A 25,026-nucleotide genomic window follows, 5' to 3' on the forward strand; every position below is an offset into this window, starting at 1 on the left:
CACAGTGCAAAACCAAACAACAGGAAACTGAGGTAAGGTGGCATTTACCTAGTGCTTCTTGACTGCTCATTTTCCCACACTTTTTGAAATTGATAAAACTATATATTGCACACACATTCATTAGGACTTGCAATTTGACAGTGTACAATGTACTGTGTATTTGATAAACATGACAGTGAAGAGAGAGAGCAGGAATTAACTGGGAGTGATAGATGGGGAGTGTGTTCAGGTTAGATTCAAGCCTGTTTATGATACAAGAGAGATGATTTTCACGAAAGATATGTCTATAAATTTTAAAATGTTGTGTTTAAATTGAGAATTGTCTGCATGGAAATATGATGCTCATCACTAATATGTTGAATGGTTTTAGTTGAAGGGTACCAACATCACAACATTTTCTTGAATTTCCCCTGGGGATCAATAAAGTATCTATCTATCTATCTATCTATCTATCTATCTATCTATCTAGCTATCTATCTAGCTATCTATCTATAAAATACTACACATCTGTGTTGAGAGTTACTAAGCTTTTTACCTTACCATAACGTTCCCAAAATCACTTTGATAGCACTTAAACAATTGAATAAACAATTGTTAGTACCATCACTCTCAAGGCATATGTCAAGGCAACATATCCCAAGAATCTTTTGACCTTTAGCTTTGTAAAATCATTGACTTACTCCAAATGCAGTTTAACTGAGCTCAGGCATATGCTAAAATGTTGCTATACTCTTACTCCAAATGCAGTTTAACTGAGCTCAGGCATATGCTAAAATGTTGCTATGCTCTGAACGGTGAACTACATGCTAAGACATGCAAAGTGCCTGTAGGCCTATTTGTTTGGAACATGCTGATGTTTGGCATTACATTTGTGAAGTCTTCAACTCCTGATGTCACCTTTCAAAGTGGACTTGTGGTTATTTCCAGGCCCAATATGAAGCATACACATTGCTAAGGATATACACTATGGCTAGAAGGTAGGGAAGCACAAAAGGCGGAGGAGGGGTAGGGGAGCATTTTTGATTCAATTTAATTGAGACAGAAGGATTCATTTGACAATGTAAAGCACTGTACAGATTGTACATGGAAAGATTGTCGTGTATGGGCCACTCCACCACCACATCCCCCCCCCCCCCCCCCCCCCGTGCTGGGCCCCCCGAACCGCAAAAAAAGCAGTTTTTCCTAAATAACTACCTGAACCGTGGCACTGAGGATGAAGAATCTTTTATGGTATGTTGGTCTCAAGGGCCCACATCAATCTGGCCCATAATCACTCATTTGTGATTTGCACCCCCCCCCCCCCCCCCCCGGTAAAAAATGAAAATGCAATATTATTCTGCTTTAATCGCCCCTATCTTCAGTTAAGATGTTCAGAACCGCACCAAATTTTATGTGTATGATTGACCTGGCATTCTCTGGGGGTATGCCAATTTTCGTAGAATTTCATCCATGGGGGGGTCTAAAAAAAATTAAGTTATGTGTACATTTAGTGACACTCACTGGCCTGTAGATGGCGGTGCACACATATACACATGCACACACACACAGGCACCCACATACTATCGGTATTAGAACGGTCGATCCATAATTACAAATTCAGTAGGATTAAAAGAAAGCCAAAATAAATATTCATCATCATCATCATGGCTGCATTTCCAGTATTGGCGATAAGTAGTCGTTTGTCCACTAGATGGCGCGTCGTTGCAGTGAGACGTAATTTTGTTGGAAGTTAAAAGTGGGTTGGAAAAACAATGGACGCTTCATACAAGGAGTGTAGTTTACCGCAGAGAACGTCTAATAAGGATAGGATGATGTTCACATGAAGTGTAATGCCCATTTCTTCTTGAAGCCGAAATAAATCTGAGGATGTTTATCGGACATGCTTGGTTTTTACTGCAGGTACGTTAATCTTATAATATCAATAAGGACCTAGGTAATGTTACCGTTGGTTGAGTGATGGAGGCCAATTTGATTGATTGCATTTGTAGAAAACTATAAATGCGGTTATACCAAGCAAATGTATAGCATATACATTATGCTGTATATGCATATGTATATGCAGAATAATATTGCATTTTCATTTTTTACCGGGGGGGGTGCAAATCACAAATGAGTGATTATGGGCCAGATTGATGTGGGCCCTTGAGACCAACATACCATAAAAGATTCTTCATCCTCAGTGCCACGGTTCAGGTAGTTATTTAGGAAAAACTGCTTTTTTTGGGGGCCCAGCACGGGGGGGGGGGGGGGGGGGGAGTGGCCCATACACGACAATCTTTCCATGTACAATCTGTACAGTGCTTTACATTGTCAAATGAATCCTTCTATGTCTCAATTAAATTGAATCAAAAATGCTCCCCTACCCCTCCTCCGCCTTTTGTGCTTCCCTACCTTCTAGCCATAGTGTATATCCTTAGCAATGTGTATGCTTCATATTGGGCCTGGAAATAACCACAAGTCCACTTTGAAAGGTGACATCAGGAGTTGAAGACTTCACAAATGTAATGCCAAACATCAGCATGTTCCAAACAAATAGGCCTACAGGCACTTTGCATGTCTTAGCATGTAGTTCACCGTTCAGAGCATAGCAACATTTTAGCATATGCCTGAGCTCAGTTAAACTGCATTTGTTGTGTTGAGCAGCACTGTTTGTATCTTTCGACTGTCATTTATTGCACGTGCTACAAAAATCATTCTGTGCAATGGAAGATTTACCAACGTTACACCGGTCTGATACAGTTTTGCCTATACATGCGTGAGACTGAGACGCCTGTTTATTTTGTTTTAAGTGCGTGCAGGGTGTGAGAGGGGAATCGATGTGCTTTGATTCCAGCTTGGTAGTTGTAGTCTGTGAAATTAAAAAGCACGTGTGTGTGAAGTATCCAAACAATGACACCTTCATTTCATTATGGCTGCTTTAGCAACACACCTTAAGCTACTGTGTAGTGGGTCCCATTTAGAAGTGGCTACTGTACTTCATTCGCGCTTTCCTTGACTCATGGAGCTGCGTGAATTTTATTACAACTTTGCCACGATATGGCAGTTTAAGTCCGCTTGATACTGTAAGGCGTAAGCCATTGGTTTCCAAAGGAGATTTTATTTGTGTCGCCAGCATAGCCTATTGACAATTTATGTTGTAAATAGGCCTACATTATACCTGTACTGTAGCTTAGGGAAGCTAACAGCTTTCTATTAGGATCTAGTTTGTTAGTTACAGTTTTGTCATAACTCCCTGATGCATTTTTGCATTTAGAATAGCCAGAGCGTGTATATCTCAATCGGAAAATTAAACAATATCGGGTGCCTATGGACTAGGCTGGGTGAACCCAGCCTGATCTGCCCGCTATTTATTTTTTGATTTCTTAAAAGATTGAGCTTGGTCTGGTGAAAGCCTCAGTTACCTCAGTTACACAATGCAAGAGAACATGAATCAGCCTATATTTGCACGAACAATAACGGACAACAGCTCTTCAACTTTGGCCCGTTAAAATGTGTAAGTCTAGCGACACATTTCATCAAGGCCCATTTGGACATGTCAGTTATTTGCACCACTGGGTAGATGTAAAACAGCATTTCGTTTCAGACTACTGTTACTTAATTTGTGCATTAACACGTTTCAGACTACTGTTACTTAATTTGTGCATTGACAATAAAGTATTACATGAACTAAAGATGACTAAAATCTTATGTAGAAGAAGAAACATTCACAAAAAATCCATCCATCCAAAAATGACCTTTGTTTTTTGATAGCTGTTGAAAACGGCATGGAACTGACAGATGTTTTTGTTTATAAATAAATAAATAAATAAATAAATAAATACAATTATGCTGATACCTTTTGCTTTTCCCAAATACAATGTAGCCTACAGGTGTAAGTGACCTTTCATCAATCCAGTTGCAATGGATGAACTGTGATGAACTGCCCTACTTGTGATTGTTTAGAGATTTTAAAGGTTTTATAACAATGCTACATCTTCTTTGGCTATTCTACAATCTATTCACCTTTTCAGCACCAGTAGGCTACTTTCTGTGCAGCCGCACACACACACTCAGGCATGCCAAACAAGCATACACAAAAGTTTCAAGAGTGGGGGATGGAGTAAAATATGGAGACAAATTGAAGTGTGATTTATTTTCGCAGAACTGATGTACAGGACTGAGCGGCGGTCATATTTTGTACCGCTATGCGGTACATCTAGTATTACTATGCTATAGCAATATGGTGTATACAGTTGATTTATAATGTTGGGGAGAGGTGAGGAGGGGGGTAAGCGTTACGTGGGTGGTATGCTGTCTCAACAGGTAAGGAGCTTGGCGAATTGATATATAACTGTAGTGCGGCCAAAAAACCTGCATATATCTGAAGAATAATTAACATTCTAAATGGCCTATCACAATAAGAAATTCAGCCAAATAGTATTAGTTTTAAACTATGTTATGTCATCTTCTGAACATTCATGTGCTGCTTATTAAACATGTTATATTTAGGATAAAGGAAGAAACATATGTACACATTTACTACAGTTTTATTTGATGTTTTGATTTGTCAGTAGTTAAGTAGATCATGTGTATTTACTGTAATTCAAAGTGTTTCTTCAAAATGCCATGCAAGAGTTTCAGTTGCAAAGAAGTGGCATGTGAGTAGGAAACCACAGGGCAGAGTGGGTAGGCTGAGATGAGCGTGTGAGTTTCCACCATTAGGTTTAAACCAACAATGAATCTCTGAGCTGATGTATGGTTATAGTTTCCAGGTAATATTAAATAAATCTATGTCAAAATCAAAATATATAAATGTACTTATATTATTATCAGTACTATTTAGGAAAAAGGAAGAAGCTACTTGTAGCTCATAAGCCTGGTAATAGTGTTTAAGCAATCGAGAAACTAGCGAAATTCCTTTAACAAAATTTGAATGCCAGTGCTTTCTATATGAGAATGTTCATAATTTCTTCTCTCAAGTTGGTAACCCATATGCACCCCCCACAGGGAGCTACACAACAGCCTGCCCCCTCCATATCAGTGCCTCCCACACTACCCTCCAGTAGGCCCACCCACTGATGTACTGTAGGCTAGACAGTGCAGACACCTTCAAAAGAATGACAGTACTTGCATCACCTACTTGTATCACAGTACTTGCTAGGATCTACTTAAAGTGCAGATGAACAGCTAAACAAAGCCGCTGGAAATTCAAGGAGCTTACATCTATATTTCTCCATAAACCATAGAAGGATGTAATCAGAAGATGCTTTTAAGGAAGGAAGACTTCTGATTTTCAAGATATCAAATTTTGGATAATATTTCCTGACCTGAGAAAAAGGATTCCCAGAAACTTTGAACACAGAAACTGTGAATATAGACGATTTCTCTCGTGATTCAACTTCTCAAAATATCATTATTAGAGTTCAATTTAGAAGAGACATTCTTTTTTTTCCACTCATAATACACCTACATAAACATGACACACCTTGTGCATGACGTACCAGAAATCTTCTTGAGTCTGATAAAAGTGAAAAACATTTTTGTGCTCATTGCTATACTCTACTTGGTCAAGAGTTTATTTGAACTGGACTTTGTATGCTCATGTGAACCTGAAATAGCAAAGCATGAAGTTGGATTTATACTCTTGCCTATCCTCATAATATGTCTAGTCGTTTATCTATTTGAATCTAATATTCAAAATGTAACTAAATGTCAATTTTGCAACGTGTTACTATACATAATTAGTATCGCCTGCACTGCAGCATCATTCTGGTTCAGCGCTGTCCTCTTAGAGGGAGATTGGTGGTTGTGTTTTTTCACAAAGAATGTGACTGAACACCAGAGGATTTCCTGCAAGGATCCACGTAACTTCACCACAGAGGAGAAAATGATTAATGCACTCTATAAAAATGATTCATTTGTAAGTACCAATTCATCAGCTATAATAGTTGTTTGTAGTTATTCACCTTATTTGGTTGACAAAAATCTCAATCAACTATAAGACATTGCTTTATACAACATTGAGGAATCCGTTTTCTTTTAATGATAACTTTGATTTAGCCATAATTCACCCTAATGTGGGCATATACTGTAAACAGAGACTATTAGCGTGGTCTCAATGTTTTGACATATTTACTAAAGTAGTCCTCTTTTTTTCTCTTTTACACAGTTCTGGGGGTTGGTTGTCATCACAGCATCATTACTTCTGTGGTGTTTCATTCCTCGACTTGCTCGGTGCTGCAATAAGAAATGTTTCCCGCCCTTCTATGCAAAGTTTTATGAGGATTCACTACGGGAGGCAGTAGAGAAACATCTTAAAGAGGAGTTAACCAAAATAGCTGAAGAAAGCGCAAAACGGTTATGTCTGATCCCCCTTGAAATGATAAGAGGTGACCCAAGACTAATATTCAGAGACGGACAAAACCATGAAGATGAAATTGAAGAGGCTTGGAGGACAATCTCTTCACCAGATTTGTATGCACAGGCTGTGGCAGCAGGGGAGCTTCCTGAAGCAGCTACAGCTGGAAGAGGAGAAAGAAAAGAGGGAGGCAGAAGACGCACAGCAGGAGAGGAGGAGAGGAGGAGAGCAGGAGAGCAGGAGAGGCTGCTTCCGTGATGTAGATTGAAGATGAAAGTGGTCACCCTACTGAAAAAGAGAGCCCATCATAATTAGATGTTCTTGTATCTGACACTACTCCTGTTATTGCTGTGGTGGTCAACCCTGTACTTGACAGAAAGTAGAGATACAAAGATAAAATATTAGTCCAGTAAGTGTAACAGTATGTAGTAAAAACAAACAAAAAATGTTTTTTTTTCTTTATTTAGTGCAAAGTACCCAAACTTTTCTTTGATGACACTTTTGCACACTCTTGACATTCTCTCAGCCAGCCTCAGGAAGTCAGCTGGAGTTTTTTCAAGTTCAGCTTCTGTAAACTGTTTTTCTTTTACTCATGCTACATAATTCAAAAGCTTTCCTTGTGACTCATGAAACTGATATGATATTGCCAATAATGCAAAAAGGTCAAACAGTGGCTACTTTTAACATCTAAATATGGATCATAGAAATATTTTATTCATGGTCATCATTTTGTGTGTATTTCTCTCTCTCTCTCTCTCTCTCTCTCTCTGTATGTTCAGCTTAACAATAACTATCTCTCAAAGTATTCTCAGTTAATTCCTGTTCTCCTCCTTTGTTTATTGTTTTAGTCATTATATGAAAAGTGTTGAACCAGTTGTCAAATGTAATTTACCATTTATATTACACTTTTTTGAAAGTGTTCCTCTACTGTAAAATACTCTGATCTTTTTTTCCTGTATGATTTATATGATTTCTCAATCTCTGGATCTGAAACTAAGCATTTTGAGCAAAATACATGCTTTTGCAGGTAATTCAGTTTGCAAAATTATTGCTAGGTCCATCTTCTCTGGCTGTTGTAACAAGTAAATGTCCCCGGTGTGGGATCAAATAAAGTCTTATCTTACCTTATCTTATTACTAATCACTATTGCTGTTGACTAAAATAGGAAAATGGTTCTGTTATGAGGCTGAATCTATGCATGGTGAAATATGCAAACCAAAAGATCTACCGGTATTTCTTACCCTTGCTACACCAACCTCCAGAGGTGCAGTGCAGAGAAACAGAGACTTGATTGATACCCAGAGAAGGACTGGCATTAAAAAAAGCCCCTGGACTTTCCTCCAAATATGCCTACTACTATTCGCTCACACAGACACAGTCTATCATGATACAGTCTCACAAAATTACTATGCCAGTCAATCTATCACATTCAAAATCACTCAGTCAGATTTGACAAAAATGATCATTATTGATTAATGATTATTATTTTGCCTCATGCCTTCATTCATATATGTACTTTAAACCAACGCGCAAAGACAAAACAACTGAAGCGTTATTACCACCAATAGTGTTTCTCCACAATTACTGAGTTAATTGTGTTATGCCAACCTTTTTTCTTTTTTTTGTTCTTTTTGTCAGGCTAGAAAATATCATTCAACAATATATTTTGGCCCAGATGTCAAACAGTTTAGTTTACAGAGCCATACAAACAGAAAAAAAGACATAATCCTGACCATAATCAGTGATAAACTCCTCTTTCACCTACAGTTTAAACTACCTACCACCACACTAATGTGTGTGTGTGTGTGTGTGTGTGTTATCTGGGATGATACAATATGACTGTAGCATGGGAGAGACCAGTGACCCCACCCGGTCTTGAACCCAGGTCCCTGGGGCATTAAACCTGCAGCTTGACCGCAACGCCAGAGAGCCAGGCCCGCTGGTATGGAGTGATGAAGTCCACGGCGTCAGCCAAAATCCCTATGGTTTGATACTAGATGTACAAGCTGAGTAAATTAATTTGCCGCCGCTAGGGTGCGTCTACATTTCTAGGCTAGTGTCCCTCCAGATTATCTGTACATTGCACATTATGTACCAATTCCTCATTCCAATCATTCCTCTCATCATGTGTTTGCTTGTTCATGTTTACGTTGATATTTAAAATGATTAGCAGACACTTATGTCCAAAAATGTTGTCCTGACTCTTCAGTATTCGCAAAGAAACTCCATATAGTGTTTCGTTTTTGTTTGATGCACAGGCTGCCCCCACTTTGTTTACAGTTTTTGTCAGTGCCTGGGCTGCCTACAGGTGTTTTTTTTAGCAGATCGTGAAGAGATGATTGCTGAATGTGAAAAAAAATGTACAGGCTTGAAATTGCATAAGATCGATTCAGTAACAAGCAATACTTTGCTCAACTGGAGGAGAACACATGACTATTGAGAGTATATGTTAACACTTATTTTTTTATATTTTTTTTAAAGCCAAGAGTAGTGACAATGACTTATCAGCAAGGTACAGTAGCTATGTCATAGGGAGGAGATGTTGCTGTAACGTTATGAGATTTATGTTGCTTAGCGTAATGCCATGGTCATTTGATATGAGATGCTTGTACTCGTAACTTCGCCACTCGTAACTTTAGGACTCCTATTTCTTTTCCTAAGAGTAATTCAGGAAGCATTTTAGCCCTAAAAGTAGCGCCTGAGTCTGTGACAGCTTAAGCGAGGACTCCTAATAAGACCGATTCACAAACAATGTTTTGTGGTGGCATTTCACGTCGCGATTTTTTGAAATGCGTCTAACAATCACGAGGGAACAATTTTGCATTGTAGGCATAACTAAGGGATGCAGTAACACCACCAACAACAACCAAAACTAGCCTACTCATTGTTTACATGTACATTAAATGTAACGTTTCATTGTGAATCAAATTAAAAGATTCTCCTCTTTGCAAACGTTGGCACTCACTGTATGGAAGTAGGCTAAGTAAAATAGAGATGTTTAAAATAAGATAAAGTTAGGATATGCCCGCTTGACAACGGCAGAGATAACTGGCCTTTGGCCATAGCAACCATCCATTTAGAACGACCGGCCTTCATAGCAACCAAGGATCTTAGCTGTGATTCATGTAGCTACAGTATGCATGCAATGTGATGCAAAGTATAGAAAGGTGATGAAATATACAGAGACAGGTCAAGAAATATAGTGCAATGTAGACAGTAGTATACAGTTGATTTACAGAAGGTGGTTTAGAGTAATATGAATGAAATATAAATGTGCAGTGTATTAGCAGTTCTCATACAATAAGTAGAATAATGTATTTAGATGTAGCAGTAGGCTAACATTATAATAGTAGAAATAATAATATAGATATATGCAGTGTATTAACAGAATATAATAACACAGAATAAATATGGATATTCAATATGACAAATACAGATATGTACATAACATACAGCTATGTGCAGTGTGGAAACAGTGTCATTGTAGTGCAGAAACAACATTATAAGAGTAGTAAGAAAATAGTATGAAGATCAGTAGAATAACTATGTATAAATGTAATTACAGTAGGCCTATGTACATTTGTAAATAAATAAAAAACTATGGGTGAGAGGGATAAATTAATTTTATTTAATCGTAAAAGTAAATTCCATTCAATTAAATTGCAATTAAAAATCTTTCCAGTAGGCTTTAATGTCACGCGAAAACTACAACCAAAGCTGAGCTTGATCAACTAGAACGTCTAAAGAACCAGAACTTGAGTGTAGTTTTTTGCTGGGTCCCAGGCCATGTTGGTCTGAGGGGAAATGAGAAAGCGGACAGTGCTGCTAAGCAAGCCCTCAATGAAGAGGTCACAGAATGTCAAATCCCTGCCCCAGACCTTAAACCTATACTGAACTCTTACATAACAGATAAGTGGCAATCTGAATGGGATTAATGTACCAACAAGCAAGGAATGTGAATTTTGGCCCATTTTCATGATCCACTGGGTCGTTGGGCCACACAAAATACGGTGTTGCTAAAATTACTCCTATTGTGGCTATTAGAGACATGCGTTCAGGAGTATCCAGCTACATTCAATGAGTTAAGTAAAATACATTCACACACACAAAAAAAACATCACTAATGTTGTGGACATTCCTTTATTCTGAGATACATCAATAGGCTCTCAAAACAATCCCAAACAGACATAAGGTCTTTATAGAGCAAATCCATATAGATTATTTGTCAAATAAACCAGTAAAACAGAATTAGGGGATGGAATATATAACATTCAGAGGCGCACCTTGTCAACAGGCAAGGCAAGCAACTGCTTGGAGCCCCGAGCTGCTAGTGTATAACATTCACGCTCATATTTTTAAAATAAATCAGTGAAAAAGTATCCTGACAAACAAGCAGCATTTTAATGCCTTAGTCATATTTCATAATTTCAAAATTTTCTCTAGGTTACCTGATAGCCCAGTTTGAGAGGTGCAAGACGTGTGACATTATTTATTTTTGCAGCCAATCACTGCTGTTGTTTTATTTTATTGATTTGATTTTAGTAATAGAAGCTAAATTCGAAGGCAGGCCACAGGTAAAATCCAACGAACCGCATTCACCCCGCAAGGCAATAGTTGAATAGAGCTTTTGAGGTATTACCACTGCTCCAACACTGAAAGGCACTGTTAGAATGCTTGGATCAAGCCAGGTTCAGCATAGCGTATGTCACTGTTTGCTCACGTTGGTGACCGGAATAGGGCAAGCACACTTTCGCAATTCCCGCCGGAAATGCAGTCTAGTTGTAATGTGCAATGTTACATACATTAGTATGTAAGGGTGAAGTGTCTTTTCTGCAACTGTAGGACCATTGCTTACACAGTATGTAGGAGTTTTTGAACCTTTCAGTTATTAGTGGACTGATGGTGTGTGATGTTGATAGCGTGTTTTAATGTTATCACAGCTTCAAGGATTCGACACCATGAATGTAGCCTACATCTTGCCTATCGAAGTTAAACTACTGTATGACAGATGAATTATTCCAAACATACAATTTACCATTGGACCTTATTCTCAAAACATTTCCATCCCAATCATCTATATAATCGTGTTGTGATTGAAAATTCTTTCATCTAGATACCTCTTGTGGGAATGTATTTTTTATGCTGTGTGGGAAGAGCAGTGCTAACAGTTTAACGTTACGAAGATGTAATAGGCATATTGTGTATAGTGTGTCAGAGACCTGATTTTCACATGCAATGGGGTCTCAGGAAAAGGAGGCCCATCTGTCTGTAAACACTTCGAGCTCAATGTAACGACAGTCTACGATTGTCCACGGTTGTCTCATACTGTATTTCTTAATTTTTTAACTCAATCTCAACTTCAGATTTTCTCTTTTCATGTTAAGTAGGTGGAATCATAAAAAAGGATGATAGTAATCCAGCCACAACTAGGTGTCGGAGTTTGGAACCTGAATTCAGTTCGTGGTTACAGTTTCAGTTATCAGTAAAAAATGTAGTCCCTATTGGTATGTAATAATACAGTGGATATTTGACATGTGGCTCGTGTCGGAACTAATGCAAGAATACTGCACACATCTGTGTGTCATTCATCATTCAGATGCTTTAGAATGACAATAACCAAGACCACACAACAACATTTGCAGTTGAGAAAGTGCGGATCCAGTGGATTAACTTTCAACTGCAATGTGGTATCTGTACAGCTGGGTTTTGTTACCCTGGAAAATCCAGAGTTCTCGCAAGAGCACAATTTTAATTGCAATCTTACCCCTGCTGTGCCAACCTCCGGAGTAGTCAAGGTGCAGTAGAGAGAAACAAAGACTTGGCTGATACCAGAGAGGAGGGAGTCATACCGTACGTGAGGGGTGAGGTGAGTTCTACATGTCTAGAAAAACACTGAAATAACATCCTCCCTTCTACATTTTCATTGTCTGAAATACATATTCATACTCACCACAATAACACTTATCAGCCTTAATAAGCTGCAGCATATGACAGTGGAGAGGATTAAAATGGGTGACATTATAGTGATAATATAGCATCATATAATACTCAAGTGACAGAGAAACCACTGTCGAAGAAGCACATTCCAGAATTCCCTGCCTATTAACCCAAGATTTATACACTGATTTTGCAAAATTCCTTTAGCTAGATAGATAGATAGATAGATAGATAGATAGATACTTTATTGATCCCCAGGGGAAATTCAAGGTCTCAGCTATGCTATGAGGTTAATTAACTGGGACAGACTATACATGGGAATGATTTTTTTGTTTAGTTCAATCATCTTTCTGAATAACTCAGTGATCTGATTTTGATTCACTGGGCTATTGGGCACTTAACACAGGTGCGGTCAGTATAAGTTTTGTTGTTGTTGTTGTTGCATACAACACCGTGATGTGGTTTAGACACAATGTGGCAAGTGTGCAGGAATCTGTGAACTATGAACACAAATGTGGTTGTCGGTTGCACAGTGTGACTTTTGCAACAGCTGTATTATAAATAAAATATAACCAGGTTTGAAGATATAGGACCATTCATGTTGAATGTCAGTAGTTGTCTACCCCATTGTCAAGGTGATGCAGAAAGACACAGACAGCAGAACCTCTCATGCCATGACACAATCTGCACAGTACAAAAGCAAACAACAGGAAACACAACAGGAAACTGAGGTAAGGTGGCATTTACCTACTGCTGTAACTCATTTCCCATGCTTGGCAAAAGTAATGTATGTTTATTTATTTATTTATATATATATATATATATATATATACTGTGATCATTGATCATAAAATGTGATCTTTCTGATAGAGGTGATACTAATATTGAGAAGGACAAAGCCAGACAGAATGACTGTGCTCCCAACCATTTCAGATTTAGTTGGTCCTCTCTCTCACTAAAACACACACACTGCCATTATTCATTATTAGACAGGACAGAGAAGAGAGGACAGGGAACAACTGGGAGAGAGAGATGGGGAGTGGGGTCAAGAGATGACCTCAGGTCAGACCCTTCCACACACCCCATTACCCCCACCCCATACCCCCCCCCCACACACACACATTTTAATTACTTCTTTTCACTTATTATTTAAAGTTGAGCTGGCTCTTGTCTTGAGCATAAGGAATTACATTACTTATAATTCATTTTTATTTAATTTCACAATAAACTACTTGAACTTGAACCTGGTAGGGCACCGAGCCTTACCAGGCTTACAACCTTTTGACTAAAATGACTAAATATGTACAAATTAGGATTACCTAATATGATTTGAAAAAACAGGAAAAGCAATGCCTTTTTTAGTTTGGTAGATAATTCACACAAGAGTACACTAGTTTTCCGTTTCCTCATTAGGGAATAGACATGTCAGGTAAAAGTTGGGTTCAGATATTTGAATCCATGGGTCAGTGAGAGCGATTGAAATGGCTGTTTGTCTGCCAATGTCTGCAAATGGGCCAGTGTTTGTACCGCAGCATCTTCTTGCTTCTCTTGTTTTTTCTTTTGCTTCTTTAGCTACTCCTTCTTAGCCTAGAAATCTAGACGCGCCCCTAGCGGCAGCGAATTACATTTGCTGCCAGGGCTAGTCTAGCAACCCTCCGTTGGCTTGTGAGCTCCAGAAATCGAAACTTAATCAGGCCAATGAAATCGTGTATAGAGTCGTTAGGTGGGCTTAACATAATGATTGATGGCAGAGTTGCAACGGTTTGGCTTGAATTCCCTGCTACTTGAAAACAAATAAGATGGATATTGCTGCTGGTGAACAGTGTGACACGAGTTAAGCTTTTATTAAGTTGGCAAACGTTTGAACTAGCCAACTAGCTCCGCTGGTGGGAAACGCATGGGACTCATAGCGCTGCCCAGGGGCGTCGCTAGCTATTTAAAACATTCGGGGCTAGAGCCCAGAAGTTAGAGTTCTTTTTGTCCGGGGGTTCGGGGGTTTCTCCCCCGAGAGATTTTGAAAATCGTGCTGATGAACATGCAATTTTAACCTACTTTGAGAATGAAAAGGAAGGCCAATCGTAATGACTCACGTCACGGCATTCTGAATATTTTGATGTTTAAAGACCGTGTAAGGAGAACCAGGCGCACCTGCAGGTGTACGTCCGTACACACTGTGCGTACCATCAGGCTACTCAACAGCGAGAGAAAATTTCCCTTGTGTGTGTGTGTGTATTCACACCAAATCGGCCTACCATACCTTCCCAACTATGTACAGTATCCCATTAGCTGCATGCCATCAGGGTATTTACCATTTTCTATTACGTAAAGTTAGTGAACACATTATGTTTTGAGCAGGAGAGAGAATACGCATGCAGCCACGCAATAGGCTACTTGTTGTTTTCTTTTACTCGGCTATCTATATGGTTATCAGCACACAATGTTGAGCTAATTCACTCAATACTCATCATGGATATCACAAGTTTTAAACAACGAAAACAGAAAGGATGGAGGCAGCAACGCTAGGAGTTATACAAGAACAAGGTAGGCAATTGGTGTGCTTGTCAGAACGTTAGACTGCACTAAAGCCAGACGTCACGTTACGCTAGAACAAAACTAAAGGTAACTTTAGCCTGTATAGGGCTGTATCAAGTTGTCCAAATGAATAGGTCATTGTAGACGTTGTCGTTGTATTATTGCATGTGGATGTTGTTATGCTATGTAGGCTACTTTTTTGCTGACTGACCAATGCACGGACCTAAAACGGACAAATATTGTTCACGAGTGAATTATTTCTTTTGCGGGGGGGTGGGTGTGCGTACCATAGCATTAATTCCTGCAGGCGACCCTGAGGAGAACGTCTCTTCTGCCAAAGTGCACCACATACAACATCCCAAATATCACATTAAAATAGCCTGTAGAATAAACATCGTCATGCACCTCTGTCGTGCACTTGACAGGTGTGAGCGTTCGTCTCGGGATAAACATTTCGGACGTCATCCCCTTCAATTAATGGGCTATGGGTGCCTTGAAAGCAATGCATTTGGGTTGTATATCACGAACTTTTGCCCAAAGAAAAAGTTCCATTCTGTCAAAATCAAGCCCAACATGCATTGCTTGGAAGCCCCCTCAAACGAGGTCAGGTTTATTTACTGCGCATGTGATTCAATAGTAAATCACGATATATTGAAACTGAGCTGATGGAAATGTCCTCCTGGGTTGCGGGAGATGATGACACACTGTGAGTTTCCACTTCTTGTCCCTGCTCTGCCCTTTTTTTTCTCTAAAGAAACTTCTAATATCCATTTGTCCTTCTGTACACTTATTTCGCTAAGGCTAGTTAGTCTAAGCACGAAACTGCAATGCGTAATAGCGTAGAGGAGAATTGAAATTGCAACATTTTGCAACAAATGATTCTAAACCTGCCCAGATCACGTCAGATTGTCTTGCGCTGCTGTTAATGCACACAATGGACACAAAACACAAAAGTCTCTTCTACGGGGCTATTTATTTCAGTCACGATTAGAGTTTTTGTTGTTGTTGACGGCCCATAGATCCGGGGCTATCCCCAGAGGATCCGGAGCTATAGCCCCGAATGCCCAGGTCTAACGACGCCACTGGCGCTGCCGCGGTCCTATTGCGTGCAGAGGGAATTTGAAAGACAACTGATTATCCCGCCCCTCGGACTGAGCACTGCGAACGGTGAGTGTCCAGACCCTACATTTTAATGTGGGTCTGGCTCGTCAGGCTAACTCCTTCTGCTTCTTCTGCTTCTCGTTCTGTTTTTGCAGCTTTTGCTGCCACTGCTGCTGTTGCTGCCGCCTTTATTTTTTTTTTTTGCTGCTTCTGCTGCTTTTTTTGCTGCTTCTGCTTCACAAACACAGGCACATACGCAGGCACACACACACACACACACACATAAACATATACACGCACACAATTCAAGAATTTCTCAGAATTATGAACAGGCAAGATCGGGGTGGGGTTGTATACAATGAATTTTACACGTGAAATCTATGAACTAATCGTGTTTTGGTACTTGTTGTCTAGAAGATACCAGTGAGAATTAAGTGTGGATAATGCAATTTAGTGCGACAGTTAGAATCATATAGGCCTTTCAGCGTGATTTATTTTTGTGGAAAAAATGTGCTGGACTGGGCGGCGGTCATATTTTGTACCGCTCTGTGATACATCTAGTTTATACATAGATATATAGACTTTATTCTTGCACTGTTGCCCTGTTTGACTTACTCATTTGCACCATCACCATGACACTCATTCACAAAGAGCACCTTACCTTAGATAGATAGATAGATAGATAGATAGATAGATACTTTATTGATACCCAGGGGAAATTCAAGGTCTCAGCAGCATACAGACAACACAAACACATTCTTTAACCCTCTAACCGCCCATGTCGCAATATTGCGACAAGCGTCATTACTGAATAAAACAGACGATAGACGCGAGTACAGTGTAAAATCTCATTTGTACTCTTGACCACTAGTTGGCAGACACCTAGAGCTTCGATTCAAGCTCAACCTTTTTTTTCAAAGTGTAGCCCTTTTGTCGAGATTACCGCCACGACAAGGCATAAACCGGAGTTCTATAGTTGCCACCTGGATAATTGACTAATCTACTATTCAAAGTGAGTGGAGATCACAACCCATGTTACAGTATAATTTAAAGCAATTTATTTTCCCTAGCAAGGGTAAATGCAGGTAAGTTTTTCAGAGTTAGAACATAGACTAATGTTAGGCCTCTTTGTAAGGAAATAATCACATTGCTTTAAAGTAATGCTGTTCCGCCAGTGAATAATTAGCAACAACTAAAAATATACAGCACATCTCCCCTATGGGCAATCACTGAAACTAGCAATACTGGTACATACTAGCAAAGCAAAAGATCGTTACAGGAATCCTCCCAAAAAAACACAGGCTCTCCTAAGGATCCTATTTACTGTCGTCAAACACAAATAGTTTTCTCTCCCTCCCTAGTTTCAGTTATACCCTCACAAAGAGCACAGGCACATAATATACAACAAATAAAATTACAACAGCCGGCATGTAAAACAAACAAAAAAGGCAGACATAACCCCCGTTGCAGGCCTGATAAAGTTCACTAGTCCACTCAATGAGTGTTACTCACGAACACAGCGACATTGGTGTGCACCCCATGGCGTCGGTGTAGCGTTCAGCAACTGTAGTTTCCAATCCCTCGTGGCTGAATGGAACTGCTAACCTACCGGTAGTTAGCAGCGCTATTCAGTGGTGTGGCTCCCACGTTGGCCAACTCAAAGGAATCACGAGTGCTCTGGTGCATAGCTGCCAACTCTCACGCATTTGATTAGTTTCACACACTCACACGCCACACCCACGATTTCTCACGCTGAAGTGTCAACCCGGTCGGTCAGATGCCTGAAAAATGAGTTTAGCCTATAGATCTACTGTACCTGTTGAGCCACGGTTATGCTTTCAGAGACGGTGAGAGGGTTCAAGAGCACCCCCTGTCTGTGGAATTTTCAAAATTTTCTCTCATTTGCGATGCTACTTCAAAAGCCATCCCAGGCGCATTCCCCCGGCTTCAGGTAGGCCTATGCTTTGAGTATTTTTCACGCTGAAGTGTCAACGTGGTAGGTAAAATACCTGGCAGATGAGGTTCAACTAAACTAAACCTATACATGATATCACACACATCATGTGAACGAGCGGAATCTAAGCTTTCCAATGATATTAGCGCCAAGTTGCTGTGATAAATGGTTCGCGAGAAAATTATCATTGAACCGACGTGCAATTTAGGCTAATCATATTTGCATTTTGCACACAGTGCACACCCATTACTCTCGGTTGTAATATCTCACTAACCCTTCACACAACATGTGGCAAACCTAATATCACAATAAACAGCAAACAGTACCGAATACGAGGATATAAAGCATGCCTCTGTTATTGAAATTGCAACACATTTCTACATAGCCTCATTGGGGCGAAATTATAATGTATTCTAATGTAAACTATTTGTCAGTAGGCCTACATACATTTTTGTAAATTGCTCAGTAGATTATCCCACTATCATGGTTCTTATATTGTCAGGTTCCAGCCAATCCCACTTACACAGATAAATGAATATATTTATATTGCCATGCTTTCTAGTGACATTAATGCAAAAATATAAAGAAAATCAAATAAGGAGACACAAATATTGATATAAAGCCTGACATAAGCCATATGCAAACATTCACATCATGCAGATATGGGTACATCCTGAAAAAGGAATAGCCTGTAGGCTATGGCCATTACAATGACCAATATATTATCTTAAATGAACTAGCTGAAAAACACAGGTGACCACTTCTGCATAATTTCATGGAGTGCTGAACATTTCTGAACTGTGAAATGGACCATATGTTTTTGTGATTGTGAACTTATTGCAATATCACCATAACTATTCCACCTGTGTATGCATGGTTATAATTCTGAAGTGCAAAATAGCTTAGGCTACAGCACAAATATTTCCATAAAAATAAGCAAGTCTGACCTCTGAATTTATTTTTAAAAGTGCACCAGATTGATGCATTTAAAAGTTAAAATATACAAACATTTCTTAAATTCTTACAAAACACCCACCCACTTTTTAAAATTGTTAATTTGGACCCCCCCCCCCCCCCCCCCCCACTATTGCCGTGCGAAATACCAGTGCTGTTTGTACGCCAAATAAATAATAACCTATAGGTTTATGTAAAACTCCCCATTAACAGCATCACGTCACTAACCACAGCTAGACTGCACAATGGTAGGCCTTCAAAAGCATGACATTTTCGCTTTAGTTTGATATTTAATTTACTTTATCCGCTTTCATGCGTTCATTGAACGTCTGCGGTGCTGTAATGGAAACCTTATTGCGTAGCCAAGTAGCCTATATATTGAGTTATTTTTAAATTATGCCTGATTTACTTTTTATTAATTTCGTAGGCTGGCTTTATTTTGTTATATAGAAGTATGTAAATAACCTGTTAAAATGTACCAGAATTCAGGAAATTGCATCTAGTCCAAAAAAACTATTTCTGGGGGAGGACCCCCATACCCCCCACTGAAATGTCCCACCCACTTTCAGAATGCCTCCAACGCCCATGGTCCTAGCATTAGGCTAGATCCCTTTGATACCAATATTAATTTAACTCTGGGACCCTGGTCCCTACATCTGAGAACCAATGTACTTTTTTTTTACTGTACGGTATAATGCTGAACGAGCCAAACAAAAATTTCCGCAGCAAAATTTTGGTTGGCCGCACCAAATCTCACTCCAAGGTTTTTTGAAAAGTTGGCAGCCCTGTGGTGACTCGTGGCGCTATTTGAGCAGCGATGTTTCCCGTCTACACTACTTGTTGTAAACCAATAAACATACACAAACAGCTAATTTCTGGGTAAGCTGTAGGCTAAGTGATCTACCTAGCAAGCTACTACCTGAACAACATTACTGGCGGTATGTACAGTGGGGAAAAAATAACGTTACCGTCCTTAACTATTAAAGGTCACATTCACTGAGAAACCGTTTAATACTTGTTACTTTCGAAATACTATAGCTCACTCCAAGTTGCATATGCATGCTGCACGTGAAAATGATCTTCTACCCCCATTGCCCGCATTAGCCAATGAAAGAAAATACACGTAAAAACAAGCGAATCAGAAAGAGCCCTTCCCAATGACGCCGAAGGGAAACTGACTATTCATGGCCTCGCCCACCTTGGCTTGTGACCGCCTACAGGAAGACTGGAAGATTTTGCGGCTAGGGGATTGTCTCTCTGCAGCTAGTAGGTACGACGGAGTATTAGGGCCACACATGAAGAAAAAGATATTTTTGCCATGACGAGATTAAACTCAACATGTCAACATTAAACTCGACATTTCGAGAATAAAGTTGAAATGTAATATCGACTTTAATCTTGACGTATAGACTTTAATGTCGCCATGTCGACATTAAACTCAACATTTCGAGAATAAAGTTGAAATATCATGTCGACTTTAATCTCGACGTGTCGACTTTAAACTCAACATTTTGAGAATAAAGTTAGTTTGGAGAGAGAACGACCGCTCGGGATGATTGAAAGGGTGGACGAATGAAACAATGCAACAAGTGCAACAATGATTCAGAGTGTTCGAGTGCAACAATGATTAGACATAGGCCTATATCATGTGGACAGAACATATTAACCTACGTTGCTCAGCCAAATACTTTGCTGTTAGGTCCTTATCACGGAGTTACAGGCGATAAATGCGATGGTCAAAAGTAGCCTAAACGTCATAGCGGTTTATTTATTTATAGGCCTATTATTAAAGTGTTGTTCTAAACATTTAGTTGTTGCATCTAAATGTTCAACTTCATGCTTATGCACTAGAGGCATACTAGGCGCTCTCCCCAATCCTAGACTTTCACGTTGCTTGTTTGTAATGGATGCAAAACAGCCCATTGCTGAATGTCTATGGAGGGACGAATGAAGCTGTCCTCCCGACCACCCCATGTAGGCTAGTAGCCTACTTGCACATATGCACACAAAGTGCATAAATGAAGTGCATGCACACATATTCTCTCACAGGATCAAAATAGTATATATGCTTAGGCTATACCTGTGTTTCTAGCCTCCTATAGGCTACGTATTGCAGGTGAGACATGGAAAAGCAGTTTTAGAAAAATGAGTTTTGCCATGTTATCCTATGGAGAGTGACGCCCGTGGGTCATGAAGGGCAGTTATTTGGATGTGCAGTAGCCTTAACCACGTAAAACAGAGTGAAATAACATTTTGTATAGAAACATTATATCATTGGATACATATATTTTTCTAGCTATTTAGCCTAAACGGCATAGTATTTCCATAACCGCGAGACAGCACTTCACGATGACGGCAATGATAGTTAACAGACAAGACGCAATCTATCTGAATATCTGCAATCTATCTGAAATAACACCTATTTGAAGCCCATTTTTCATGTAACATATTGTGTATTAGTGTAGGCTACATAGCTTAAACTGATGTTTAAACAGTAGGGCCTATTGCGAGTTTAATGTCAGCATGTCGACTTTAAAGTCGACACGTCGAGATTAAAGTAGATATGATATTTCAACTTTATTCTCGAAATGTCGAGTTTAATGTCGACATGGCGACTTTAAAGTCAACATGTCGAGTTTAATCTCGCCATGGCAAAAATATTTGTTCTCTTCATGTGTGGCCCTAATACTCCGTCGTAAGTAGGAGTTAACAGCAAGTTGCTAACATGGTGGAAAAAAATCGTGCCTGTGTTATTTGTGGCAATAACACATCAATGTTGCACGTCTTGCCTTAGAAACATGAGTTGAGGGAGAAATGGTTCGGATTTATCGTTGGAACACCACCACCGAAGTAGTGCAACATTAGTTCTGTGTTCCAATCATTTCGACCACACTCACTGCCTACAGTTAGAAAGTGGTTTTGCATCGATGTTCTGAAAACCTGGTTCTGTACCGTCATGACGATCGACCACCAGCTCACAGGCTGTAAGTACAAACAAACTTTTCCACCTAACGTCTGTTACAAAATAGCATGTTCATATTCTTCACGTTAGCATGCATGAAAAGGGTACAAGCTAGGCTTAGGCTAGCCTATATTACAGGAAGCTACACCAGGCACGTAACTGAAGTGTTCTGTTCGCGACGTGTAAAATCAGAGAATGCCTAATAGTTAGGGCTCTGGTAAAATCCATTAGAGGAATGGTCTATTTTCCCGAACGTAGCCTACAGGCCACTAACACGCCAGGTGTAGCTATACTTCCATTGATTAGGCCTATTGGAAGCTAATTGTTGCAGTACATAACGCGAACGGAATGCTTCAGTTACGTACCTGGTGTAGCTACACTCATAAGAAACTGACCACACTACCCAGAGATTTAGCTTGTTGAACCTATAATCTAACCTAAGTGTTAAACCACAAATAATAATATTAGCAACAATATCTTATGCTCAACTAAGTACGGGTATTGTTCTAGTCTAAACAGGGAAAATCAAAAACACAATACCCGTGCACTATTAGGCTAAGTTGCTATCACTAGAGCTCAGGTATTTACACTTCAGTCTAATTTATGTCTTCTTGCCATTATTACATTGACCTTTGTAGGCCTACAATGATGTTTTGTTTGATTGCTTGCTGTTTACTTAGTGTTTTGTATGTCTTCCAGAGCACATCCTCATGTCAGGCTACACAGCTTTCTAGCCTACATTAGGTCATCATGTTAGAAGCAAAGGTTTGTGATCTAACTTTTATTGTCTTTTTTTATAAGTAACTTTTATAAGTCTTTTTCTAGTAGGCTAATTGGGAAAGTCAATTCATGGATTTCTTCAGGTCATTTTCCACAGGTGTATAAAATCAAGCACCTCGATTATGAATGTAGACTGCATGGTGCTTGATTAATACACCTGTGTAAATGGACCTGATGAAACCCATGAATTGCATAACAGATAGAATTGATATTACCAAATGTCTTCTTGTGGGTGTGCTACTTAGTACATCATACACCTTACCACAGTGACTAAAATGTTTTTGTTTCCATTGTGCCAGTACAGTTTTGTGTGAGATAGTGAATGTCCTGTGTACTATTAGTATCTTGTAACTTGACAGTAATACACATTTATTTACTTTAGGTACCCAAACAGAATACTTTATGAAAAGTATGAGTATTGATACAAGCACTTCGCATACACCATGGGCATGGGGGCCTGCTACCTCTACTGCCATCAAGCCTGTTCATCCAAGGCCAGCTAGAAGACCTCGGGTTGATCAAGAGGAGGAGGATGAAAGCGACATCTCCACAATAACACCTGATGGCTCCACCTATGGCCCAGCGCAATCAAAGAGCAATGTAATAGAATCATCACAGCCAACGAATGTGTTTTGTGTGTTGTCCCTTCAGATCCCCAGGACAATACAAGCCGAAACAGCAACTCAGACCTTTTTCCCTAAATAATCCCAGCACCATCTTACAAAGGATCTGTAGGCCAGATGTCTGCATCGTCTGGCAAAAAGAGGACATTGTTAATTCTGTGCATAGTTTGGATGTTCTTGTTTTGTGTTTGCATTATTTTAATAGACTGCAATATTACTGCAATATTACTACACTGCAATATTTGTCAGTGTTTCACGGACCACCTAGCAAAAAAAAAAACAGTAGACCTACTTCAACAGTATATTACACAATAGGCCTTCTCACTGAACCATCTTGCTTGTTGTCTTTGCACCTTGCTTATGGTGTCAGAGGATTCATATGATTTAAACTGGCATAGGTTACATCAGTGTTGCAGAACTGTTTGGATTTACATACAAGTTGGTTCAATATTGCAAACAACTCATCTATTATATTTTACCACATCTACTTGTGGAACACTTGAGATTGAGTACCACTGCTGTATGTAAATATAATAAAGTTATTTATTGAAAATTGACCTGTTTTGTATATTTGTTTTAGGAGTTTCATCAGTTTTTGTCCCTTTTAAGCTAAAGGTTTCTTACATTTCATATCTTCTGTCTCACTGAGGGCCATAGTCGTCATAGTCGAATGTTTAGTGCATTTTGAAGGGAGTACATTATGTTAAGGCAGACTGGTTCTAATCCTGGGTACAGGGTCATACAGACAACAGGGGTACTGGTGTTGCCCATTTTTCTAACCACATGAGCAATCCCCTTATGAAAAAGTAGTATAGGAATCTTTTAGTATTTTGGGACAAAATATTATAGTAATCTTATAGGAATATGTATTTTGGGACATACTGTAGAAGTTATAACTCTATAATATCCTATAACTGCTATAGTTTTTCTATAGTAGTCTTATACTATAAGATTCCTATAGTACTTTTTCCTAAGGGTCATACGTGACAGAAAACAACTTGAGTAGGCTAACCTCTGCCAATGTAGGCTATCAAAGCCATAGTTTATACTCATTACTGGAGAAGTCTTGCAGCACACGTTCACTGCCGGTGCAATTCCAGCGAAATATAGCTAGGAGTAGGTAAGTGTGTTTGCATTTAGATCTATATATATATTGAGCTATAACCAAGTGGTCTTTCAATGATAGTATCATGGAATTCAAACCATAACTATCTAGCTATTCCGATAGCATTAGCAGGCTAGGTCAGTGGCTGAACTGCATTTAGGGTGCTTATAACCTGTGTTGTGAAGTAAAATATCTACTAGGAAGATTGCAAAGACTTTTGACTGTGTAAAGAAATAGGTCTTTATTTTAATACGTTTCCAACTGTTTATTACTTGAATGCAAGATGACTATTGCCACAAACGTTTACCTCTTTTAGGAGAAATTTTAAGCGGACATGCAATTGTTACCATTCTATTAAACCAACGTTCACCGACAAACGATCAGGAAGCGGCGCTTCTTCCTACTCGGATCAAACACATGAAGTTGTATCTCTGAAGACATTTTGTGCAACAGTTTTCACTCGAGTTTTAGCCAGGTTTTAGCACTGTAAAGTTGAATATGTAGCATAGCACAGGCAGAATCGGATGAGGACGCACTGGAGGAAGCGTCACAGTACTGTTAGCCAATCAGAGGTGAATTCATTAGCTTGTCATTAATATTCATGACTAAAGGCAAAATCCAGTCGTTCCTCCCCGTCCACCTTCCCCACCAAACTAGAACAGCATGAAACAGACGCAGGACAGCATTTCTTTCACCAGAACCGGCTCACAGGGCATTCATCAACACTACAGACCACTGCAA

At 39.4% G+C, this 25,026-nt stretch overlaps 1 long non-coding RNA gene across 1 annotated transcript in view; it reads right to left on the minus strand.

The window, feature by feature from the left end:
• Positions 1-17,669, minus strand: part of LOC121694484 — a 49,622-nt gene extending 31,953 nt beyond the window's left edge. The window contains exon 1 of the long non-coding RNA XR_006025773.1: positions 17,420-17,669. This is a non-coding gene — a long non-coding RNA (uncharacterized LOC121694484). The remainder of the gene's footprint in view (positions 1-17,419) is intronic.
• Positions 17,670-25,026: the final 7,357 nt, after the last annotated feature.

This window comes from Alosa sapidissima, chromosome 2, assembly GCF_018492685.1.
Source record: "Alosa sapidissima isolate fAloSap1 chromosome 2, fAloSap1.pri, whole genome shotgun sequence".
Taxonomy (NCBI): Eukaryota; Metazoa; Chordata; class Actinopteri; order Clupeiformes; family Clupeidae; genus Alosa; species Alosa sapidissima.